The 18152-nt window shown below is 36.5% G+C and overlaps 1 protein-coding gene across 1 annotated transcript in view; it reads right to left on the bottom strand.

Moving 5' to 3' along the window:
• The window catches only part of CCDC39 (coiled-coil domain 39 molecular ruler complex subunit), a 138558-nt gene that overhangs the window by 85080 nt on the left and 35326 nt on the right, over window positions 1–18152 (bottom strand). The window lies entirely within an intron of this gene.

Genomic DNA, 18152 nt, shown 5'->3' with positions numbered 1-18152 from the left:
ATTTTAAAAGTCCTTTTACTGTTCATCATCAGAGAAGGAAATTAATGGAAAAAAATGTACTACACACCAAGTTACCTAGAGAATAGCACCCAAAGGATGAGTTGGGGAATGTGCATTCCGTGTCTCAGTCTATAGAGTGCTGAGGTTAAGGGTTGTGGAGTCATACAGAAGGGAGGTTAATCCCAGCTCTGCCATTTTACCACCCATCTGACTTTAGGCAAATGACTTCCCTTCTCTGAGTTTCTCTGAGTTTTTCTTTCCTCACCTATATGATGAGATCATAACACCACTGGCCTCTCTGAGGACCACATGCAATTGGATCTCCCTCCTGTTCATATTCTTTCTCTACAGTGCAGGGTGGCCCCACAGGTTGAAAATTATGTCAGACCAACTCTGGTAGACATTCCAGATTTCAACAAGAAGAACTCAAGATCGTGTTAGTTAAAAGACGGTGAAAATAACCAATGAGATAATCCTCCATGCGGGATCCTGAGCCAGGGTCTCTTCAATCTAGAAATGACTGAAGTCAGTCATTGCTATGCTCAAAAGTCACCTCTTCTGAGAACTGGGCTGGACCGAGTTAGTCACAGCCATCGTGTGTTCCTCATGCTATTTTTATTAGCGCACTTACCACACTGTATGGATATTATTTCTTTAAATATGTTCCTCACATCTTGAACTCTTTGAGGGCAAGAACTTTGTCTTTTCAACTTCTTAACTTCAGCTGCCAGCGCACTGCCTGACATACAGAGATCACTAAAATGAGCCTTCTGTGAACTTGGAAAAATGTTTGACACCTGAAAACAATTTTAGTACGAAACACAAAAACTTTAAAAGTAAACTAATAAGGGTTTACTTAAATTTCCACAAACTGTCAACATAATGTCGTCTTTGTTACTTGTGAAATTTAATGTTCATAAAACTTCATTATATTAAAAAAGAGTAAGGTATATTTTTTCATCACCAAAATTTCTGAGCAGGCACAATGATTACTAAAAAATTATAGTCAATTTAAAAATAAACAAGATATACATAGCTAAAAATTTGGGGACGTAAAAGTATCACAATCCTTTTAAATTATTTTTGCAGAAAAAAGTATATGCATAGTTGAAGTAGGATGTCAGTGTATTTCGATGTGATATAATGTGGGGTAGGGTCTATAAAAGTGGGAGGGCCCCAGCCCTTGGAGGTCTTTAACAGCCTGATAACAGTGGAAGAGTAGGTCAGAATTTAAACAGGCTGGCTGAAGCATGGTGAGACTAATCAAGAAAAGCTTCTTAGTGGAAGTTTCCCTGATCTTCAGTATGAAGGTAGGGAGAGAGAGATGGTCTGTAGAAGCAGAGTTATACTTCACCAGAACTAATCTTATAAGTAAGCAAAGTAAGACTGGGAATATTTTCTGAGGTGCCAGACAAGACCCCTTGACTCACCTGCACCCCTAATCCCCCCAAAAAAAACTTTTCCAATATATCTTTTGAGACCTAAATTCTACCAATAATGAATAATTTTATTCTCTAAAACTTACATCAGCTAGTAGATGTAGATGTGCCTGAGAGATCCAACTGTTTAAACAATATCATTGATTTAGACCGTATTGTGGGTTTAACATCGTTCTTGTCAGGGAAAACCTAGACTTGTTAGGGGAAAAAGGGGCATGAAAGCACTAACTGAGCAAGAGGGATATGACTGGAGAGGAGCAGTAAGGCAGGTATCAGGATTCTACTGTGGACTGCATTCGAGACAGCCTGCATTCCTGGGCAGGACCTGAGACAAGCACAAACTGTACTGAACCATCTGTTGGTAAAGTGTGAGTTGTATGTGATGGGAAAACCACTGAGGGCTCATAAACTGTGGAGCAGCCTGGCCAAAAAACAGGAATAAAGAATTACATATGCCTAAGAAAGGAACAGGGAACAAAAACAGTAGCAGACACATTCTTGTTGACCCATTGCAAGAGAAATCAGATTAATCCTATAAAGATGCTAAAGACAGGACAGTCAATCTTAACATATCTGTAGCTAGTTGTTTTATTTAATTCTCAGAGTTTACCCACATGTCCCAACTAATAGGTGGACTAAAATTGCCTCTAGGAAAAACCTAGCAGAGTTTGCTACTCCAAAGTTGAATGCATGTGTTATTTTTAAGATTAGCAACATCTGGGAAAACACCTACCAAGGTACCCTTTATTTAAAAGAAAGTTAACAAATTCAAGTTAACAAATTGATCATATAGTATCATGCCAAGAGATTGTAATATTATTACAGAAAGTAATAATAAGAGTGTTGGTTATAATAACTATAAATGGAGTATAACCTTTTAAAAAGTGTGTATCATGATATTGTACATCTGTAACTTATATAATATTGTACAGAAACTATACATCAATTTTAAAAAATTAATTTAAAAAAGAGTGGCTACATGTCTCAGAAAATTCAAGGAGGTATGGAAATATTCAGACCTCCTGCTGGGATGGAGTAGACCGGGAATTCACTGCAAGTCTTTGAGCTCATAACCATATTTCTTATTAATACACAAATTTGCTTTATTCTTAATCTTAAAACAGACATCTATGCATTAGTTGGGAGATAAGTAGTTATTTTTCTTTGTTGTTTTATATCATTATTTATCCTGTGTCTTCCACGGGTAAAATGATTGGTACTCAAGGTGATATCAGTGAGTTCCCCCATTCTTTCCACAACTTTCTATTTCCTGATCTCTTTTCTCTGTTCTCACCATAAAATGCTTAATCTCATACCCTATAATATTCAGACAACTTCAGCTCAGTCAAACTGAGGGAAGCATAGAATTATTCTGCTACAGTTTGTCTCTAATCTATCTTCCAATTTGAAGAGGAGTCTAACTATTGATCGTCAAAGAACCTTTAGGAATGTTATGAAAATGGGTTAACATTTATTTAAAGAGGACTCATCAAGGATCTTATTTCAAACAAACAATTTCATTCTTTCAAAATCAGGGAATGGAAAAAAAGGATATTTTTCCTCAAAGTATGAATACCACAAGAGTTTGTCACATTGATTCATTGCTTATAGATAAAAACAACTTAAGCTGATTTTTGTTGTTTATAGAGTAAGTGTAAAATGTTCCACCAAAATAGGTAGTGACATTTTTGTGTCCATAAATGTGCATGTAAGTCCAATTATGTATTTGTTGTCATTTAAACATCACCACCATTATTGAAACAGAAGTGCCAGTACTAATTCTTGCTGTCACATTTTCCAAAAATGAAAATAAGGCTTTTAAATAAAATGCTAAGGTTTTCAATCTGAATTATTCATTCTTTGCATGGACTTAGCAGAACACCCTTAGCAAAATAGCTAAACAAAAGCCTACCAGGGTTCTGGTTTCTAATCTCGTTAAGAAATACATTATAGGATTTTTTTTTAAATTTCACAGTTAATGGAAAAGTTTTTCTTTCCTGAAACTCACCAAAGAGTTCAAGAAAGCTTCTCTAACTGCCATAGCCTCCATCTAATTGAAGTACCGTGAGCAGACCTTGAAAACAGTGGCATTAGTCACACAGCTAAACAAACTACGTTTGATGGTACCAGTTGACCAATCAGAACCATTCCCCAGATGATCTTTGTGGGAATAACAATCCATTAATAATAACTGAAGCAATGATCTTTCATGCCACCTTTCTTTCATTCGAGACCACTCCACTGGTAATCTCTTAGGGGAACTATTAGCTACTTCAGTGTCCTTCATAGAAGACACTGCCTGTTCCAACATTTATTTCCACTGTAATATTTTTTTCCCTCTCTCCCACAGAAGTGCCTTTCAGAAATTAAAGTAATTTTCACTGTGGCTCTAGGAAGGATATAGGGAGTGAAGAAAGAAGAAATGGGTGGGAGAACAAACAAGTGGAGAAGAAAAATACCTTTTCTCTCACACCTAGCTCTGAAATTCAAAAGTATTAAAGAAAAGTAATGCACTAAATTATAATATTCAGTAGTTGTTCATCTTAGCTATTCTGCCATTAAGGAGAATAAATCTATGTGTTTCTAAATGTTTCAAACTAATTATAAAGTTTTGCAGAATTTTCTTACCCCTGAACTTAATATTTGTATTAATCTTACACATAATAATATAAACTGGGAGAGTGAGAGAATGAGAGGGTAATCAGAAGTAGACCAAGCTGTACTTCCCGCTACCTACCATACCGTGAGCTCTATGTTGGCATCTATGTTATTTGTCTTCTCATGTCCAGTTCCCGGCACAGCATAGGTACTCAACAAATGTTTTATGAAAAACTTCTCTACAGTAGGGGACAAGCCAGAGATGAAACCAGCCATATTGCTGATTACTAAATATTGCTAAATTGCTAAATATTCTGTAGCCTACACAGTAGCTGCCTTTGTCATTTCTTTTTTGATATTGACATGAACTTTACCACTACTTTAATACTGTGTTTTATACTTACCAACTTCTTTCTCTTACAGGAGCTTGTTAACATTTTCAAGAATGTGGTTAGATCAATTTACACAAATTCTCAGCAACAGAGGCCATAATTTAGAAGACATTTTCCACTAGCTGAACTCTGCAGAATAACTCATATGGTATAATCTCTACCCAGCTCCTACCCCCAAACCTGCTGGCTAACTGACTGATTAAAAAAAATCTTCCTCAAGTCTACAAAATATTTTAGCAGTTCCAAACTTTCTACATCACTTTGCACATCTAACATGGTGAATATATAACCAAGGATGTTAGGGAAGTATCAATGATGCATGTTATTAATCATTAAATATATCCATATCCAAACTCTGAAGTAAATGGTTGGTTTGTGTAATAGGGTGAAATTTTGATGTATTAACAAGCTCTTCCTCTTCCAAGAATATTATGTCACTCTGCGACTCTTCTCAGTTGGTCAGAACTAGGCATTACTTAAGGAAAGAAGGAAGACCTAAAAGAATGCAGAGTACACAGACACTCAGTTCTTGTTTTCTGATTGCTGTAACAGGCTCTTAGAACTCATGCCTTTTAAAAAAAAAAAAAACCACATTTTTATTATGGAAATTCTCAAACAAATACAAAAGCAGAGAGATTAATATAATACACTCCTTTCTATGCACCACCCAGTTTCAACCATCATCAACTCAAGGCCAATCCTGATTAACCTACACCCTTACCCACTCTGCTTCTCCAAAAGATAAAGACTTTTTGGTAATTCCCTTTCTCCATACCAGTTTGTTTGTTGTACAAGATGTATTAACTGGGAAAGACTCATTTTTTTTAAAGAAAATATAACCACAATAAATACCATTGTCACATTTAAAAATTAAACAATAATTCTTTAATATCATCAAATATCTTATTAATCACATTTTTTCTGACAGCCCTTAAATGAAACACACAGCTTTTTTACTTGCAAGACTGAGCTTTAGTATTTTAAAAATCTAATCTCTGAAGGATTCAGTACATAAGATTTATCCATTAAAAAAAAAGTTGGAAGGAGACGATGTGAGAAGACATAACATTTTACTCCAACAACTAAATATAGGTCTTCCAGAAGGGGGGAAGGTAAAGCAGGAAGAGGGGATAGACAAGAAAGCAATTGTGCTATATGTTTAAAGTGGATTGGATACTGAGTCCCGCACCAAACACTTTGAGTCAAGCCCCAGAAATCCTTGGTGAGTGAGCACCGTGTAAACCCTCCAGGATTTAGATGCAAACCTGAATTAAAGGGAAATTGAATTTCTGCCCTTCAGTAAATGAAAGCTAGAGGTAGACATTAATTCTATCTGTAGAAAAATAAAGTGCTTTTGATACACCTGGGTGTGTGGCCTATAAATTTATTCTGAATCCACTTGATTTGTTTTTCTAGGTTAAGAACTAGGAGTATGGGTCTGACCTGTTCTATGTGACTGACCATCCTCTTGAAGCACACAAAAATAATACTCAATCACATAAATCTCCTGGGAAAGTTGTGTTCTCACCCGAGCCCCTCAAATGAAAGTACTATCACCCATAATAAGGTTCCTTTGGGCCCTATGTAAAAAAAGTTTCTAAATTCCCATTCCTGGAATTATTTAGCTTCCTAGTTGTAAATTCCATACAGTGCCAAAATAACAGGCAAATATAGACAATAATAATAATAATGTGTTTTTCTATTAAACATCAAGGTATGTTTCAGAACACTTCAGTGACAAGAGATTTGGCCTACTAAAGAATCTGCTTAATAGCAAAACACTTCAGACCACAAAGTTAACATTCGATTATATGTGTCTTACAACAAACGCTACCTTGATCTGTTAAAATAATAGCTATCTTGATAGGTTTAGGATACTGCTAAGCATTTTATGTAGGTTGCTTCATTTAATTTTCATAAAAGCCCTTTCAAGTAGCTACTGTAATCCTCAATTTATAAATGAGGACACCAAAGTCACACGACGGACTAATGAGTGGAAGAGCCGAGAGACCAGCACAATCAGGTGTGTCACTCATTGGTTCCTACAGCCCTAACCACGGTACTACCCTGAATCCCACATTTGGTCACTTAAAAAATATATATATTCTCAGGGGGAGGATATAGCTCAGTGGTAGAGCGCGTGCTTAGCATGCACAAGGTCCTATGTTCAATCCCTAGGACCTCCATTTAAAAAAAAAAGAAATAAATAAACCTAATTACCTCCCTCCCTCCCCTCCCAAAAATTAAATAAATAAATATTTTTAAAATACATACATATATATATATATTCTCAAGAATATGGTCTCTAGAAGTGACATTTCCTTGAACTCTTAACTATTCATATTTTTATCTTGAATTCTCAGTTTAAACTTCAAAGTACTGAAAAAGAACAAAAGATACTTAAAAATAAGTTCTTCAGAATCCTAACCCATATTGATGCTTTACTATTGTTTTTTTAACTACAAAAAGCTTTGTATTTCTTATCAAATGGCTTTTTCAAGCTACAAGTATAGAATGTGACCTGGCATTCATGACCAGGGTTTCTGTAATTCCAAGTCAGAGTTATGAAAGAAAATTATGAGACAATGGTTGATAATATTGAAAAAAAAAATCCATATTTACAGGAGATTTTTTCAAGTGACTTACTATGATGTCTATTCATGGGAAGAAAGCATTTGAAAAGACAAATATATAAAGAAGTTATCCTACAGTGAACAGAACAAAGCCCATTAATGACAATGATGTGAACATTCAAGAAATTATTAAAAGGACCTTTCATTTTGAGGGAAAATTAATTTACCCAGAATTTAGTGCAATTGTTGAAATAAGAAAATCAGAGAGGCAAGGAAGTGGACTTTGTGGCCAAAGTTTTGCCTAAAGTAATAGCAGTTATGAAGGAGACAGCATTCTGCTTTTCTCTTTCACATTTGTCAAAAAGCACTGGAGAGGTGGCTCTTAAAATTCTTATTTCTTTAACAGCATAGTTTTTTTTTTTTCTGCCAGAACTTAAAATAATTAATAGGTCTATGGACTTTTATCTCTATTTTATCTAAACATATTTTAAAATTCTTAATTTGTGAATTTTAGGGGAAAGCAGATTTATTTCATAAATATCCCAGGTTTTCTTTTTCAAAATAATTTAAATACATAGAGCCTTGTAGAAAAGAAGTAGGTGTTTATCAGGGACACTTGCCTTGAGGCAGAGAGATGGCTTCTCTGTCTGACTACCTTCACAATGAGTAGCCACTTTTGTCCAGGAAAGTACTTGCACAGTTTTAATTCTATATAGGTGCTTCTCTCTCCACACTAACCAACAAACCAACAAAGAATAATACTGGAAACCAGGGAGGATAAAAAGAGATATTAGACCTGTCCCTTGACCTCAGATTGCATACAGTCTTCCCTGCTTGGGGAGAAATTCCCATTTCCTCTGCTTGTCAAGGTGTACATTGAAACCTTGGACCGCACTGCTCCAGGAAAGAGAGGTCACAGCCAAGAAATTAGCAAAGAAAAAACTAGCTAATTCTTGAATTTCAGAGTGCTCAGATCAGACCTACCAATTTAAATGGTAATTGAATAAATTTTCAGGGATCTTTCACATGTAAGAGGCGACTCTAGAGAATGACTTGTGTGTCTAATGTTCTCTTTAGACCATAAACACTTCATACATTCAGAAAAAGATGATGCTATGAACTACAGTCTGAGTCAGGGAAAACTTCATACTGGGTATAACTGAGATGTGAACTACTCCTTAAAGGACAGGCTAATTTCAGATGATAATAGATGGGCTATCTGACTCAAGAACGAGTCTAAGCAAAGAGCACAGATGATGCACTCAAGATTCAGCAGTGACCATGCAGGTTCCCAAAAAGGCCACCTGAAAGGGGATCTATCAGGGTTACCACAAAGTCCTTTAGATCCCCCTGTCCATAGTGTAATAGGGCTGACTTCTTTCATAAACGTCACTGTGTTATGGATGGAAAATAACTCTTAATTATAGGGTGGATTTAGGGTCATTGCCTTCTGAATTCACCTCCAGTCCTTTACACTCTAAAAGGGCTGCGTGCTCCATCAAATATGTGTGCTCCCTGCTTCCAGCCGAAAATCTGTCCTATAGAACTCTGATATCCTTCACGCTTCTAAGCTTTTGCATTTCAGGCAACCCTTACCCCTCAACAATTAGCTCAACCATAACTTTATACCTAAAATCTTTCTGATACTTTCAATTCCTGAAACACTGCCCCTCATTCATTATAAGTGGTATGTGTAACCTAATTAACATTATCATGCAACTGTAATCATCTGTTTACCTATATTTCTCTCTTACTAGAAAGCTGTTCTTCAAGGACATAAACAATACCTTGTTCATCTTTCTATTCTTAGCTCCCAGCTCAATGCCTGACATATGTTAAATATCTAATTGACGTTTCTGGGTTTTGGTTGAGGAGGAGGAGGAATGCACTTTAACTGTGGTATCTAGGTGACTTCAGTTAGGCAGATCAGAAGCTATGAAAGTAAAAATAAGAACAGAGAAAGGAAGCGTGAAACTTGCTCCCCCCGCCAAGGAGTACTAGACTAAATCGTGACAAAGGCATTTTGACTATGAAGGTTTTTCTTAGGGCTTAGCCTCCAGGACCCTTGGGACCCCCAGGATGTCCTCTGTTGCTGTGAGCTTCTCACTTGGATTTGCCCTCCCTGGCCTGGATCCCACGCCCCATGCTTTTTCCTATTTCTTCTTTCCCAAATCCCCCATTGAAGTATTTCTCTCAGTTTACTGCTCTCTGCGAGCAAACCTAAAACTTCAATGTGTGAAAATACGTCATTGTGTTTCCCGAGTAAATTTTCCTGAGATGCTTCATTCAAAGAGACTTTCCTGTTAAATTTAGGGAAGGCTATACACAAGCCCACTCTTATAGACTCAAAACGTGTATTAACATATTAAAGGCTCAGAAAAGGCTTATACCAAAAAACTATTGATTTTGTATAATCTTATATTTCCCAAAATCACTTGACCATGAACCTTTTTTTATACCACCTCTTAATGCCATAGGATTCCTGTTCCCAGAACACATCCCAGGAAGAACCAGGAAAGGATAAGCAGTTCCAAGTGACTTACTTGGACCACAACAGTTATTTACTCAAGACTATGTTTTAACCTAAAGGCTTGATCCTTTGGTAGGAAGTTCAGGTACTTACTTGTGACAGATGTTTTAGATAAACAGTCTCTGCGGAACACTTCAGATTATGTCATGATGGGGGAACTTGTTTACATGCTTATTAGGTGCCAGGCAATGTACAATATGTTTTCACATATCTTTTTCCAGTTAATCCAGAGAACAATCCTATAAGGTAGTTGCATGTTTACCCATGTTAAAATGAGGCAACTGAGCTCAGAGGTTAAGTAGCCTGCCCAGATCACACAGTTACTAAATGGTGAAGATGAGTCAAATCCAGTTCTTACAATATTAAATCTCATATTCTGTCAATGTCCTCATGCTACGTAAGTTTCTAGGTCAGTATTACTCAAAGGTTGGCCCTAAGATGCTTGTCAAAAATTCAGATTTCTGGGACCTATCCAGATGTACTAAATCAGAGTTTTGGGGATGGACCAGGATCAGGCGGTTTTAGCAAGTTCTTGAGGTAATTAAGGCCTACAGTTCTAGGTATATATTATTTTTACTACATCACACTACCATCATCCAACTAATGAATCAAACAACACATTACAGTGTTGGTCTTGACTCACACTGCCGTACTCTCAAGGCCAGCCCAATCAAGTCTCCATCTACAACGTATTTGAGTGTTACCATATAGCTTCCCCTGAGTAAGGCAACTCCTGCCCCGAAGATGAAATAGACAACAAATGAGTCTTCTAACTGAATGCAATGGTTTTGTTGATGCTATAGGTAAAACCCATCACTTCTACTGGCTATCTCAGTGAAATAACTTATATCTCAATTGGCAAAAATTTGAGAGCAAAAGATACCCAACAAAAGGCAGTGTTAGAAATAACCAAAGAAACTCAAGGCTTTTGACTTTCTTCTGCTAACAGCGATTTTTAAAAGATTTTGCTTCTCTCTTATTGCTAATGCCTTTTATATACTAGTATTTTCCTCTTTATTAATTCCCTAGACAAACCAGCTTCCTTTCTGTGAAATGACTTGCCACTAAGTGCAAAAAAGGTCAAGTAACTGTCCTTGTTCTCTTCACTGGATGATGTGAAATATTTTCAACTACACAGTGAGGTGCTCTGGCCAAGAAAAAAAAAAGCTAGAGTGTACAAGTATGTGTGGAGGCGGGCAGAGGTGAGCGAGAGAGAGAGAGAAAGGAGACGCGAGGAGAGGAGGGGAGAGGAGAGAGAGAAAGCTAACTAGACCCTTTTTGCTCCCTTGTCTTTTTGTTCCTTAGTTAGAAACCACCTCTACTTCACCTCTTGTCTTCCCAGGTCATTACTATCGTTATAGGTGTCACACAATGTTAACCGTACTCCCAGGACTACACAGCAAGGCAAGGGTAATGCCAAAATCTAGAGGAAATTCTAGGGAACCCAAAGGAAAGGAAGGGGTGAGGCCTCCAAAATCCTTTATGCACCTCAGTTGTCATAAACTGGGTAGCGGTTTGAAGAGGAGCAATTTACATGCCTGCTTTTTTCAGAGCAAGTCTCACAGTGGCACCTTCCTCTGTTGTTGTTTCTCCTAAACTTTTCCAGCTCTTTCTTCTTATGTAAATATATAAGTCCTGCACCCCATTTCATGCTTTATTATTCCCAAATAGCAAATGCATTAGGCCCTTTGATTCATCTGTGGAGAATGCATTTTGAAGCAAAGCTTAATACCCTAAAATGGTTAGTTCATGGGGTTTTAATTTTAGGAATATCAGAAAAGCATTAATTCATAGTCTTCAATTGGCACAAAAACTCAACGGATCTCCTCATGGAAAATCCCCCTCCCGTCCTTTGCTCAGAAGTGTGTGTAGGAGACTTAATGCAAATCAAAGCCCTCATAAAACTTGTGTGCTACCTGCTGGCTTCCTGGAGAGGCCGCCCAGACCACAGTCTTGTAGAAAACCTGTCACCATAGGGAAGGCGAATCCTTGAAGTCTTACGGTGGTCAACCAAAAGAAAACTCCTACCACCTCTGGGGCTTTCAAAATGTTTTTATTAGAGACCAAGTTTTAGTCCCATGACCAAAAGCAAGGCCTGAAGCCCCTGATCTTATTTTTATTTTCTGTACTGATCCGACCACCCTGCTCAGTCACCCTTCTGTAAAGACAGTGTGGTCAGTTTCATATCACAAAAATATTAGCTTAAAATAGATGATGGTTCATTAAAAACTGCATAATGCTAATGGCAATTTTGTGACTATTATTAATCAATGGGTCATTTTTTTCTCTTTCTGCGTAAGGATAACTTTTGAGCAAATCATCCTCCATGAAAATAAGTAGTTTCATAGTAAATGAATAGCTGGAAAATAATTTCTGCAAAACAAAACAAAACACACAAAAAGCAGATATTCAACATTGATTTTAAAATCTCAGAACCCAGGAACCAAGCAGAGATCATATATATGATCTGTACCTCCCTACCCACTACAGACATCCTTGATAGATCCTCAAACTTTTCCAGATAATCTGTCCTATTGTTAGATATTTCCTCTTTAGATTGAACTGAAATCTGTAGCACTAAACATTCTATTCATTGATGAAAGATGGAAACAAAGAGCATGTGAAAGTCATAATCATTCATTCAATCAATGAACATGGTAGCAGGCACTGCATTACAGCTGCCCAGGAGTCAGGGTGACAGGGGAGCAAGCTGGAGGCCAGAGGATTCTGTCAACTGAAGGGGAAGCTGAAATTCTAGACTGGGGCAGGCTAGTTGGAGTGAGATGGAAGATTAGAAGAAGAAATCATCTGAATCAGAATAGAGCAGAAATCTGTCTCTTTCATGGCCCTAGAGTCCATGAAATGACAGATATTTCTACATCAGAGGCCAGGCAATTCATAGGAAATTATGTAGAGCTACTGGGGGATTTTTTTGTTCCTTCAATACCAATTTCCACTGCATATTAGTTTTTTTCATTTCACAGGTGAAATTAGTAGTTTCTAAAATGTAGATAAAATAGGCAATTTTTGAAGTAAAAATTATCCAACCTTCAATTCCTTCAGCTTCTAAGAAAAAGAACCATAATCCAGAAAAATAATAATTAAATCCAGACTCTCGTCCCAGATTCTGTCTGATCTTAAAAAAGCTGTTTAACCTCTCTGAGCCTGAATTTCTCCATCTGTAAAAAATTAGAGTTAAAGTATGTCTTACCACATCACAGAATGGTTGTGAGGCCACAAAAAGTGACCATTCATCAAACTCTGGGCCAGATTTTGAGTTCTGCAATTTAGGTACATTACCTCCGAAATCCTCACAACAGTCCTGTAAAATGAGAACCTTTATCCCCATTTTCCAGATGATGAAACTGAGGTTCCCAAAGGTTTGGCAATTTTCCACTGGCACTTTAGCACATGCATCTGACTCCAAAGCCCTTTCTCTTAACTAGGTGCTAAACTGGGAAGGGTCAGCAACTAGACTTCTTATGTAAACACGTGAAAGGAAATGCTAACAATATGTTTATCTCCCCTACAACATGCCTGTTTATAGGAATTTGACAGTGGATTTCTTATTACTATTACTTTCACTGAAAAAGGAAAAAAACTATTGTAAAATTTTTAAAAAGTTTCTCACAATACAGTCTAATGAGTAAAAACCACACACACATGCGCACACACACACACACACAAACACACACACTCTTCAATCAGCCAGTCTCAGTCTTGCTCTACCTCCCATTATTAACAATTTGTAGGTATATCTTTCCAGAGCTTTTCGATGCACTGCACATATACATAGATTTTTATATCAATAGGACTACACTACACATATTATTCTAAGATTTGCCTTTTTTTTTTTTTTTACTAATCAATGGACCTCTTTCAGTCTGCATAATATTCCATGTGTAGGTGTACCATATTTATTATCTTAATGCTAATGAACTCTTAGTATGTTTCCAATTTTCAGTTATTACAAATGTTATAATGAACATTATACATATATCTTTGAGCAGGTGTACAAAATATTTCTATAGAATTGCTTTTAAAGGTGAATTGCTGGGTCAGGTAGTTTGTGTATTTTTAATCTGGATGAGTATTGTATCAATTCACCTTCCATCACAGTGTTTGTGTGCTCTTTACATCCTCACTAAAACTAGACATGGGCAGGCTTTTACATTTCTGCTAGTTTAATGGAGAAAAAATGGTAACTTGCTTTCATCTGCATTTCCCTGAATGCTAGTGAGATGATACATTTGTGTTTACTATCTAGTTGTATTTCATTTTCCAAGAATTATTTGCCTTTCCATATCTGATCAATTTTCCATTGGCATATTTTTCTTTTTACTATTAGATTTGTAGGAGAACTTTACCTATTGTAGATATTACTCCTTTGAATATTACATGTATTGCAGATATTTTCTTTCAGTTTATTGTTTGTCTCTTAACATTTTTTAATGAATAGAGAAAATTTTTCATTTTTTTTTAATTTTCATTTTTATGTAGTTAAACTTGTCACTTCTTTTCACATATGACTTGGTAACTTCATGTTTTGCTTAGAAACTTCTCTGGCTGAAGTTCATAAAAAATATTCTCTTATATTTTCTTCTAGGATTTTTATGGTATTGTTATTTTGTTGTGTGTTTGTTTGTTACATTAAATTCTCACTTACCCTGAATTTTTTTGTGAACAGTAAGGATCTAATAGCATCTTTTCTCAAATGGGCAACCAATTGTCTCAACACATGAATTGAATAGATCATCTATTCCACTGATTTGATATGTACTTTTATCATAACTACATCATCATGTATACATTGATCTTGTTCTAGACTTTGTATTCTTCACTGCTTGTTCCATCCCTGTATCAATACCACATGCATATTAACATATCTTTATCATATATTCTTCATTTACTGTTGGTAAGGTAAGTCTTCAAAGGCAGTTCTCTTCCTAAATTTTCTTATTCATTTTAAGTAATGGTGCCAAGGGATCCAGATGAACCCTATATGCCTGTTTACTCTTAGAACTGCTAAATTCATGGGGAAAATAGTGCTACTTCTGATGAAAACATTATTAATACATATCATACTGAAAAAAGTCTGTTTGAAGTTACCTAGAATACCAAATTCCACCACTACATCTTCATACCAAAGCGATTATGCCCCTGAGTGACTGATTTTGAGAACCTCAGTCCTTGGCATCTTTCCCTCTTTTCCCAATTAATATAGTCAAGAGACAAATATCTCTCAAATCTTGTTCCCTTAGAAAGGCAGGAAATTGATCAAAAATCCTGGTTTTCATAAGTGATAATATAACATCCATGTAATTTGGAGAATTCATATTAATACACATTTTTAAATAATTATGAATATCTAATAGATATATTTAAGTAATTAGAGCCAGAGTAGTTCAGTGATTTAAATTATGGGCTTTAGAACCAGAAATTTTAATTCATCTCATAGATTGTGGTAAGTTACTTAACTTCTTGGGAAACTCAATTTCCTTACCTATAAAATAAAGATGAAAATGCCTACGTTGTCTGTAAGGATTGGAAATAATGTATGCAAAGTACTTAAACATTGCAGCACTTAGTAGATACTCAATAAATTGTGATGCTATCAGTTATTTCTGTTGTATGCATATAGCAGTTTTCTCTTTTCAAAGTGCTTCTGTGGGTCTTTTCGTGTTCTTTCTATGGATGAAATATGGGCACAGGGACTTTGGGAGGGAGGGCTGCCGGCAATCATTCACTGCTGAGGAGGAAAACAAGGGTGAGCTTGAGAAAGCACTGTACACTGTGGGATCTCAAGGACTCAGATTCCTCCTGTATCCCCAGTCAAGACCTGAGAGACAGAGCTCCTTTGAGAGCATTTGAATGTTAGGAATGTATGAGGTTTTTATAAGATGATCCATTTAAAATAGATCATATTTAATCCCATTTAGGATCTGGTTTAGATGAGATTTTCTATATAACCCCTGTGAATGAAAAATACTGTCAAAATTCTTGCTTCCTTACATTTCACAAAATCAGTGGGAAAATAAAGTTGTATGTACATTTTTCATCATTTCTTTGAGTCTCATTGTAGGCCAATAAAGTATGTATTAAAAATCCTCACTGTGTCTAACTTGCTTACCTGCTGAAGTAACCACTTAATTATGCTATAACCTTTATTGGAGGTGCAATTTAGAGGCAAGCTTAAATAGCTCAGTGGTGGTTTCATTTCAAGCAATGAACAATCGTATTTTCTCAACATTGCAAAAAATTCACTTTCTATCCATTTGCTAAGAATGACTTGTCTCCATATTTTCTTCCCATCCCTAAAGCACTGGTCAACATGCTTTGGTATATGTGCAATTTAGCATAGAACAACAAGGGCAATAAAGAAATAAACCTCAATTTGCTCATAAATAGGTCATTCAGGGAGCAAGTCAGAGAATATATATCTTGGGGAGTGTGTACAAAAAAACATGGTATAGACACTGATTATTGTTGCCTTCAAAGTAGAGTGTTACTTTTTGGGACTCAATGCCCAAAGTGGATGCTTTCAAGGCATAAAATTATATGAAAACTGACATGTGATGTAAAAGGCAGAGTGAATAATACATATTTTAGAAGTTTGCAGTCGAGTATCTGAAATGTATTTGAATCTAATCATTTTCCTTGTGAATGGTAATGTGATAAAAATAAAATTTCAAGCCAGTTTTTAAATGGACAAAGCAATAACCACATATAAATGAATAATAAATCAACACTTTAAAAAATTAACAAAAAGGCCACTTAGTACATACATGACCATATATTTTTACATTTTGCATTTGCAAATAATGACGCCTCACATGGATGGTAATAATTGTTACTGGCTTTTAACATTGGGCAAAGCACAAATACTAAATGTACTTGAAGCTCAGCTTTAAGTAGATTATGAACATTTAATATAGAATGTTATCATAATATTCAGAGCACCAAATTGCAGACTTCTGTCACCCACTTTCAAGCATGCTTCTGAAGATCATAGTTAATTCTGCTGATTTATGGTAATGCTGCAGCATTATCGTCCACAGCATCAGAAACCACTAACAAGCTTAGTATAAGCTTGGGCTGAAATGGTTTGAGGTTTAAATTTCTGTAACGATTATAAAGTAGAAGGAGTAAAATCCCACTTCAGCAAAAAAAAGAAAAAAAAGTACCGCATTTCTACTTAGTATCGCAACCATCCCCCACCACCCCCATAGTCTTCCCTGGCTACATCAAGAAAAGTAACTTTTAATGGACTGGCATTTTAAATTTGCCATATAGTCTTTTCTAAATGATAATATCCCTAATTCAAATATATAATGCTCACAATTTTTCCTTGCTGAGGAAGACTACTCTAAAAGAGGTTACTCTACCCTATCTTTCTAAAACGGTTGCTCTTTTTAAAACAAATTCCATTCTGGAGGCCCCCTTTTTGAACATTAATTTACATTACATTCAATCTTCTAGAAAATGGTTAGAAATCAGAACATTTTAATGGCCATTATCCTCTTCTGGCCAAATGATTGTGTCATGTTAATGTAAGGCCCTTAAGCAGATGAGACCCATTTGTTGTCTTCTTTGGGGCTGTTGAAGTCAAAGGAAGTCCCGGTCTGAATCAGCACAGTAAACAGGGGCTTGTCTATCCAGACTGCTCCCCCAAAGGTGAGTGCATCCTTATCACTGAACACAATGAACAGATGCTAAAAGTGGCAAGAAATTTGTAGCGTCTTCAAGATGACAAACACGGTAACATCCACACCAACCCTGCTGCAAAACAAAAGAGCAGCTCCTGCGGTTGCAAACCGAATTCTAAGAAAGAGAGCTAAAGGAAGAACTCCGTGTCACACACTTGTGGCTATACCCTCCTGCTTGGAATGAGATAGAGACAAATCCAGCAGGAAGTGGCTTGGTGTTTTCTGTAAGAAAATAAATTTGTGCTGCCATGCAGAGGTTTAGCAAGTGTCTCTCTATGAAAAAGCCCATCTTTGCCTTTTCTTTCTTGGGTAATAGCCACATGAAAAATAGGACGGGCACAGGGGACACATGTTCCACAAAGGTGCTAATGGTCTGGGGTGGGGCTGGTTTGGGCACAGACTTGCCATGAACCCTTCCTGAAAGCCTAAGAGATGGTCGGTAACATAGACCTCCTTGAACTCTAATTTCAAAAAACCAGAAAGTAGGCCGACCCTTAGGACGCAGGGAAAACATACAGGTAAAGAAAACAGAATAATAGTGTGTTAATTTACAGTGCTTGTCTCTGTACCAAAAACCAAAGACGAGGAAACAGCTTGTAATACTTGTTTTCATTTGAGAGCGATATTTTGGTATCCCTGAAGGCAAATCTTGTTCAGGACAACAAAACAAAACTGAGATTCTTAAAATTCTTCTTTGCTCTAAGAGGGTGAATGTCTTTTATGTGGGTAGAGGAGGTGTCCCTTTAAAGTATATGCATAAAGATTGAACTATGACTCAGGAATAGCCATTGATGGGCGTGAATGGGAGAGAAAATGTAAGAGATGAAGTACAACTAGGTTGGTGGGAAACTAAGGAAGTAAGAAGAGAGACTGGAGCATCTGTGTGGATTTGGTACCAGGATGGCAGGGGTACC

The sequence above is a fragment of the Camelus bactrianus genome, chromosome 1 (assembly GCF_048773025.1).
Source record: "Camelus bactrianus isolate YW-2024 breed Bactrian camel chromosome 1, ASM4877302v1, whole genome shotgun sequence".
In the NCBI taxonomy this organism is placed as follows: Eukaryota; Metazoa; Chordata; class Mammalia; order Artiodactyla; family Camelidae; genus Camelus; species Camelus bactrianus.
The sequence above is the reverse complement of the archived record's forward strand: the minus strand, read 5'-3'. Positions and strand labels throughout refer to the sequence as shown.